The 8,845-nt window shown below is 53.4% G+C and overlaps 1 pseudogene; it reads right to left on the bottom strand.

Moving 5' to 3' along the window:
• Positions 1-404: 404 nt before the first annotated feature.
• LOC136535000 (BTB/POZ domain-containing protein At2g24240-like) lies at positions 405-6,778 on the bottom strand (annotated as a pseudogene).
• Between the last annotated feature and the right edge of the window lie 2,067 nt (positions 6,779-8,845).

Genomic DNA, 8,845 nt, shown 5'->3' with positions numbered 1-8,845 from the left:
CCACCTACCTTCAGAGAGGGTCTCACATGAACCGGCATCGCGCCGATCAGACTCCATTTGCGATGATTTCGACAGCACATCTCGCATTCGCTACCAAAAGCAAGCAAGTTCAGTACAGTCACAGTATACACGCTCTAAGATCCAGGGATCACAAAAATGACTCGAGTATTCATCCATCTTTTGTCTTACCTACAAAGTTTTGCGATGATTTCGACAGCACATCTTTTGTCTTACCTACAAATTCTCTAATCAAATGTTTCAATGTAATTCAGTTCAGTCTGCAGAAACCGTTCCGAATATTTCTTTGGGGTGTTAAGTGCGCAGTTGCAAGCTGCAAATTTGCAATGCTTAGAACGGAAATCACAAGTACACAGCAACAAAAGAGGACCGGAGTCCACTGGCGATCAGATGATCAGCGGCGGCGGCGTCTCCCAGACGTCGAACACGTTCTCCTCGTTGTGCAGGGCGAAGAGCCAGTCGCCGCCGATGGAGAAGTCACAGATGGCTCCGCCGGAGCGTCGACGTCAGCACGTACTCGGGCCCGCTGAACACGGAGATGCTGTCGTTCATCGACGAGAAGAGCTGGCCGCCGTGCGTGGCGAGCTTCGGGTAGCAGCTCTCCTCGCTGGGCACCTTCCGGTTCAAAAGTTTGCTCCGGGAGATGCACCTCACACTGCCGGCGCCGCTCCGGAGGTCGAGGAAGCCGAGGTCGTCGTACTGGTTGATCAGGCAGACGGAGCGCTCTGTTGTCGACACCGCCGGCGATCCGTCGCCGGAGTCGATGAAGACACCCTGCAACTGCACACCGAACTCACGAACGCACACGCACACAATACACAGAAGGTTTTGTTGCCACAACAGCGCAGCCTTTTCTGACTCTATTGATCAAAGTATAAAAACAGAGAGCAGCTCGTGGCCGCCCAGGACTCGGCGCCATGCACGCCACTCCTCCCTACAGAGCCGCGCCATCCCACGACCGAACGAGTGGAGCGCGTCGGCAGTTACGACTCAACGAAAATGACGGACACAACGACTACGTGATTTGCCGCACCGCGAACCACGCGCGATTCTGGCGTACAAGACGCATCCGGTGACGGATTCAGTTTTATTGGCTACGATGGAAAGCTAGCTAACTGAACTCTGAAAGTTCTGAACCTGGACTGAATGAACTGACTGAAACCAACTGAACTAACTGAATGAACCCAACAATCTCCCCCTTCACGAGATTGGTTCAGCCCAGATTAACAACGCCAATCTTCTCCCGAAGCTCACAGAACCTTGATCGCCCGAGAGCCTTCGTCATCAGATCGGCGAGCTGCTCTTGAGAGCTCGCATACTCCAGCAAGATGCTGCCCTTGTCAATGCATTCTCGAATGAAATGAAACTTCGTATCAATATGCTTACTTCGATCATGCAGCACGGGATTCTTGCTGAGCGCGATTGCAGACATGTTGTCCATCTTCAGTTGAGGCATCTGAGGATCGTCACCGGTGACATCCTTCAGCAGCCTCGTGAGCCACACCGCCTGACACGCTGCTCCAGCGCCTACGATGTACTCTGCCTCACAGGACGAGAGCGCCACCACCCTTTGCTTTTGGGACTGCCAGGCCACCGCCTTCTGCCCCAGGAAGAAGATGATGCCCGTCGTGCTCTTCCTGTCATCAGTGTCTCCCCCAAATCGCTGTCACTGTAGCCGATCAGATTATTGTCGCCGCCTGACAGCTTGGGGTAGATGATGCCGTACTCGATCGTTCCGGCAATGTACCGGAGTAGATGCTTTACCGCAGCCATGTGCTCCTGCCTGGGTTTCTCCATGAATCGACTCACAAACCCAACCGCGAACGATATGTCCGGGCGAGTGTGAACCAAGTACCTAAGACTCCCCACCAAACTGCGGTACTCGGTGGCGTCCACCAACGCCGTCGTTCCCTCCTTCGACAGCTTCAGGCGTGCTTCCATCGGGGTATGACAAGGATTGCACCCTGCCATGTTTGCCTTCTGCAGCAGCCTACGTGCATACGCCGCTTGCTCGAGGGTGATAGCAGCCTTGGACTGCCTCACCTTGATGCCCAAGTAGTAAGACAACAACCCGAGGTCACTCATCCTGAACAGGCGCTGCATCTCCACCTTGAATGCTTCGACTCCACCTTCCTTGGCTCCTGAAATAATCAAATCGTCGACGTAAACACCGACGACCACCCGTGACGACCCCTTGCCGCGGGTGTACATGCCATGCTCACTGGAGCACCGTGCAAAGCCGAGATTGCGCAGGCTGGTGTCCAGCTTCTGGTTCCATGCTTGGGGAGCCTGACGAAGCCCATAGAGCACCTTCTTCAGGCGCAGTACCTTCCTCTCATGCCTAGCCGCGGTGAAGCCAGGCGGCTGGTGCACATATACCTCCTCAGCGAGGTCTCCATTTAGGAACGCCGACTTGACATCCATATGATGGACAAGCCAGCCCTCCTGTGCAGCAACAGCAAGGAGCATCCTCACCGACTCCATTCTCGCCACCAGCGTGAACACCTCATCGAAATCGACGCTGGCCTGCTGGACATAGCCCTTCGCCACGAGCCGGGCTTTGTGCTTGATGATCTCCCCTTGTTCATTGCGCTTGAGCTTGAAAACCCACTTGAGGCCGATCGGGCGATGGCCTTGGGGCAGATCAGTGAGCACCCAGGTGCCATTCTCCTCGATGGATGCCATCTCTTCCATCATGGCCTTCCTCCAGTGCTCGTCACCTCGTGCATCTTCGAACGTGGCTGGTTCATCGTCCACGGCAAGCATGAGTACGCCGTCCATCTCCCGTTCAGCATGTACTGGGGTAGCCGCCGGTCCCAGAACGTTCTCCAGTGTTCTGAACCGCAGCGATACCTCATCGTCGTGCTCGCCATCAAGGTCCGGTTCACCAGAGGGAGGTGACACGAACTCCACAGCTGGGACCGATGTAGGGAACGCAGGTGTTGCTGGTCCGCTGCCTCCATGTGCGCCTGCTGGTGAACCCATGCTCGACGCCACCGTTGGCGTACCCAGCGTTGTCGGCGTTCCACCTTGTGATCCAGTCGAGTGCACTGGACTTTCCCCGAGCGAGCCGTCTGGCGCACCATCTTCCTGTAGCTCCATGGGATCACCACGGCGAACCATCACCGTCATGTGCTCGACGTGGAACGGTTCCGAGTTCGTCATGTGCTCGCCGTCATCGTGCTCGCCCTAGTTCCACGGCCTGCCTTCATCAAACACGGCATCGCGGGATATGTGGACGCGATCGGTGTTCGGGTTGTAGAATCTGTATGCCTTGGATCTAGGTTCATAACCGATGAACACCATCGGCGTGGAGCGATCATCGAGTTTGCTCCGGTGTCCACCAGTGGCCTTGACATGTGCAACGCAGCCAAAAACACGGAAGAAGTGCACAGGAGGCTTAGAACCATACCACGCTTCAAACTGCGTCATGCCTTCAACACTCCGTGTCGGCGATCTGTTCAGGATGAAGACCGCAGTCATGACCGCCTCCCCCCAGAACTTGCCAGGCACCCGCATTGCCTTGAGCATGCTTCGCGCCATGCCCAACACAATTTGGTTCTGGCATTCCACCACTCCATTTTGTTGCGGAGTGTAGGGCGCCGTGAGGTGTCTCTGGACACCGTGCTCAGCGCAGTAGTCATTGAAGGTGCGCGCCGTGAACTCGCCACCATGATCAGTGCGAAGAGTCCCGAGGCGCCGTCCTGCCTCCGCTTCTGCCCGGGTCTGGAGCTGAACGATGGCCGCCGTAGCTTGATCCTTCGACATGAGGAGCACAAGCCACATGAATCTGCTTTTGTCATCGACGACGAGTAGAAACATGCGCTTGCCACCCGGCGTCTCCGGAGTGATAGGCCCACATAGGTCAGCGTGCACCAACTCTAGAAGATGAGCTGCACGGTACCTGCTCGACGTCGGAAATGGCCATCGCCGTTACTTCCTAGCTAGGCAGCTCTCACACACTTGATCAACGTGCTCAACTGGTGGCAGCCCGCGCACCAGTCCTCCCTTCGACAGCGCCCTCAGCCCCTGGAATCCAAGGTGCCCAAATCTGGCATGCCACTGCTAGGCAACCTCCGAGCTCCGGCGGCGAGGCAGACGGGCCTGTCGATGTCAAGGTTCAGGACGTAGAGCCGACTCGCCGTCCTCTTCACCTTCGCCAGCAGTCTCCTCTGCTGGTCCTAGATCCTCAGCACTCCATGCTCGATGAGGATCTTGTAGTCATCTTCATCGAGTTGCCCCAAACTGACAATGTTCGCTGTCAGCTTGGGAATGTAGTACATGCCGGTGAGCACCTCGTGGTCACCATTCTTGCACTTGAAGAGGATGGTCCCGCGGCCCTCAATGGCCACGACCGAGCCGTCTCCGAAACGGACGGTTCCTTGCATGCCGGTGTCGATGTTGGAGAAGGCACCACGCTCCCCCGTCATGTGATTTGTTGCCCCGGTGTCGAGGATCCACCGAGAGGACCCGCCAGTGCCCTTGTCGCCGAACTGGACGAACAACTTGTTCTCCTCTAGGTGGACGCGCTCCTGCCGCGTTGGTGATGATGTCGCAGCTCCGGCCGTGGCCAGAGCCACGTGAACGACGGAGTCGGCCACGTGCGCGATGGGGAGGACCTCCTCCTCCTCCTCGAAAGTCCACCGGGTGCAGCCTCCCCCTTCGAGCTGAACGGGTAGCTGCTCGGGTGTCGCTGGCGGCTCGGGATCCGATGGCGAGCGTGTCGAAGCCAAGTCAATGTAGAGCGATGTCACCCCCATCATCAGCCTGGCCTCCGGCTCCTCCTCCGCCTGGGCAGCGTGCGCCTGCTCGTCGCGTTTCCTTTTGCGGCATTTGCGAGCCCAGTGGCCCGTTTTGCCGCAGTAGGCACATTCATCGGCGGCGATCTTCCTCTTCTTGCCATCGCCGCCGGCGGGTGGCTTGGAGCCACCACTTCTTCCACCTCCTTGGGACGAGCCACCACCTCGGCCGCGCCATTGCTTGGACGGTGGAGGCCACCCAGCCCCGGAACCGCCCTCGCCTGAGAGCTGTAGCCGGGACACCACCCGCGCCACTAGCTCCTCCTCCGTGTTGTTGAGGCGCGCCGTGGAAGAGTTTGAGCCTCCACCGGTGTCGTGCCCGTCGTCAGCCGCCTTGAGCCTCCCTGTGACCTCCTCGATCGTGAGCTCGTTGATGTCGAGGAGCGTCTCGATGGAGATTACTAGCTGCCTGTACCTCGGTCGAGCGACGCGGAGGTATTTGGCAACCACCGTTGGCTCCGGCTCTGGGTCACCGAGGATCGCCAACCGTTGCACAAGATTAGACAGACGCAGGGCGAAATCCTCGACAGACTCACCATCTCGGAACGCGATCTGCTCGTACTCCGCACGGAGACTCTGCGCCGTCGACTTCCGCACCCGATCGTCGCCGATGCGCATTGTCCAGATCGCCTCCCACGCCTCCTTGGCCGATGCCTTCGTCGCCAAAGTGGGCACCATCTCTTGGGGCACGCCGGAGCAGATTGCTTCCAGCGCGGAACGATCATCGTGGTAGTCGACGTCCTCGTCCTCGATCGCATCCCAGAGGTAGCGCGACTGCATCTTCAGCTTCATGAGCAGCGACCACGTGTCATAGTTTGTCTTCGTGAGCTGTGGCCAGTTGCCGGATCTGGTCGTCTCCCAAACGACGCGCTCGACGACGCCCTCCTGGCGTCGCGTTCGCGAGCGGCGACGAGTCCGCGAATGGCGCGTCGGTGATCGGCTTCGAGACAGTGATCGCGGTGGAGTCTTCCCAGAGCCGCTTCCCTTCGACTTCGTGTCCGCCATCGCAACGCCTCAGGCCCTTCTCGTACAGGCTCCGATACCAATTGTTGTCGACACCGCCGGCGATCCGTCGCCGGAGTCGATGAAGACACCCTGCAACTGCACACTGAACTCACGAACGCACACGCACACAATACACAGAAGGTTTTGTTGCCACAACAGCGCAGCCTTTTCTGACTCTATTGCTCAAAGTATAAAAACAGAGAGCAGCTCGTGGCCGCCCAGGACTCGGCGCCATGCACGCCACTCCTCCCTACAGAGCCGCGCCATCCCACGACCGAACGAGTGGAGCGCGTCGGCAATTACGACTCAACGAAAATGACGGACACAACGACTACGTGATTTGCCGCACCGCGAACCACGCGCGATTCTAGCGTACAAGACGCATCTGGTGACGGATTCAGTTTTATTGGCTACGATGGAAAGCTAGCTAACTGAACTCTGAAAGTTCTGAACCTGGACTGAATGAACTGACTGAAACCGACTGAACTAACTGAATGAACCCAACACGCTCGTCCTCCATGGCGATGGCATGGAGCATGCGCTTGTCGTCCAACGACGGGGCCGCGCCGGCGTCCGACCAGGACCTGGCCACATTCTTGGCCCGGAAGTCCAGCAGGTCGATGAAACAGTTGTCCGCCTTGTGGAACAGCGTGGCCACCATGAGTGCGTTTCACATTCTTGACCCGGGTTGCTCATAGAAGAAGTTGGCCTGCTCGCCGGTGACGCGGTCCAGACGCCGATGCCGTACTCGTTGAGCCGGCCCTTGCAGCTAGCGAAGATTCTCGTGTCCTGGTCAAAGGCCAGCGCGCTGGCGGTGAAGGACTTGGACCTGGCGGTCATGCGCGACGCGGAAGCGGTGGCGGAGCTCGCCGGAGACCGCGGAGGAGGCGGCCATGCCGTCGTCGCGCTTGCCGAGGCGCGATCAGGAGCGTGGCGGCGTCGAGGTAATGGCGCATGCGCACCGCGAAACGCTTCTGTGGTTCAAGATGATGCTTGGATGGATTCGATTCGTGTGCAATGCTCACAGCAGCTCGGAGCTCGGCACTGTCAGGCGGACACGCCCGTACATATACCCGAAAAAACACGTCACGCAGATTGACAGTCACGGTACGGTAGAACACCAAACCAGTACGGCTCGAGCGCTGCGCGCCCCAGGCGCGGTTCATCAAGGAATCTCTCCCCCACATCGCAAGCTCAACAAATGCTTACGGGGCATATAGAATCAAGAAATCCCTGTACATAACCCCAAGGTGCAAAATCAGATAATAGTTTAAATATTGAACTACTCCTTTCGTTAAAAAACCTGAAAATCTTATTTTTCAATGAGTCAAACTTTTCAAAGTTGGCATAATAAGTATTATTAATTTAATACTACAATATATTTTCACAATAAACATGTAAGGAGATACATTTCTTCACTATTTTCTATAAATCTATTCAAACTTTAAAAAAATGAGATATTCATTAATTTTTTTATAAATCTAGTCAAACTTTATAAATAAATGACTCCTCAACAACTGAGATATAGGACAGAAGGATAAGATTCAGTAAAAATTGCAACCCTAAGTTGAGCTACGGATTACTAAAATCCAGAAACAGCTTCTAGTTAGAATCTGAGAGTAGCATAAAAATAACCAGTAATAATAGGTTAGATGCTTGAATACCCAGTGGGGAGGGGCAATCAGGCAATATTCACTACCGAAAACAGTAGGTATGCCGAGTGCCTGAGGGTTTGCCGAGTGCATTCCATCGGGCACTCGGCAAACCTGTTGTGTGCCGAGTGCCGCCGTGGAAACATTCGGCAAACATATTGCATTCGCCAAAAACCCTCTTTAACGAGTGCCTTAAAGTAAACACTCGGCAAATAATAACGAAACACTCAGCAAATATCAGACACTCGGCAAAATAGCAGCACGTGTGCTGGCCGTGCAACGACCGCCAGCTTGAGCGCCCTGCCGTTAGCACTGACACTCGGCAAAGACATTATTTGCCGAGTGTTTTTTGTTGGCTCTCGGCAAAGACATTATTTGCCGAGTGTTTTTTGTTGGCTCTCGGCAAAACCTAAACTTTTTTTCCTTCTGCTGCCCTAAATTTTTTTTCTACTCTCTACATACAACATGTGGTACTCCATGTTAAGATTTGGTATATTTCTGGATCAGTTTGCTAGATTTAATTAATTTATTGCTTTTCAAGGATTTTTTTGGTATAAGTCAAATTTGAACTGCAAGTGATTCAAATAATAGAATAAAATGAGTAGAAAAATGATATTCATGTTATTGAGTCCGGTGTGAGGCCTTACCCAGGATATGAAAAGAAATTTTGAACATGTTATTCACGAAACAAGACCACGAGCGTGTGGCCGAATAGTTTTTAAATTCTAAAAAAAACAAACGAAGTCTGAAAATCATGAGATTTGTCAAGATCCCGTGATATGATACGTGGAGGCCGTGGTAAAAATTTGAGAAGGTTTTGGACAATATGTCATGTACGATGTTTACAAACCGAAGTATCTCAGAAGAAGAATCGTAGCGTTGAGAATGATTCGGTAAGGTTTTGAGTCAAAGTAACAGTCGAATTGGGGTTTGACTTCAAAACTTTTTGTATAGGCAATAGAGAACATAGATTGATTCATGTGTAATTTTGGTAATATTTTGGAATCGTTTGATAATTTTAATTTATTAAGTGCAATTATAGAATTTTAATAAATATACATTGAATTTGAGTGACAAACTGCATGAAATAATAAGTTTTTTTTTCATCTCTGGCCTTGAAACTTTTTCTACTGTCCACATACAACATGTGGTACTCCATGTTATGATTTGGTATATTTGTAGATCCATTTGCTATATTTAATTAATTTATTGCTTTTCAAGGAATTTTTTGGTATAAGTCAAATTTGAACTGCAAGTGATTCAAATAATATAATAAAATGAGTAGAAAAATGATATTCATGTTATTGAGTCCTGTGTGAGGCCTTATCCGGGACATGAAAAGAAATTTCGAACATCTTGTTCAGGAAACAC

This window comes from Miscanthus floridulus, unplaced genomic scaffold, assembly GCF_019320115.1.
Source record: "Miscanthus floridulus cultivar M001 unplaced genomic scaffold, ASM1932011v1 os_2475_1_2, whole genome shotgun sequence".
Taxonomy (NCBI): Eukaryota; Viridiplantae; Streptophyta; class Magnoliopsida; order Poales; family Poaceae; genus Miscanthus; species Miscanthus floridulus.
The sequence above is the reverse complement of the archived record's forward strand: the minus strand, read 5'-3'. Positions and strand labels throughout refer to the sequence as shown.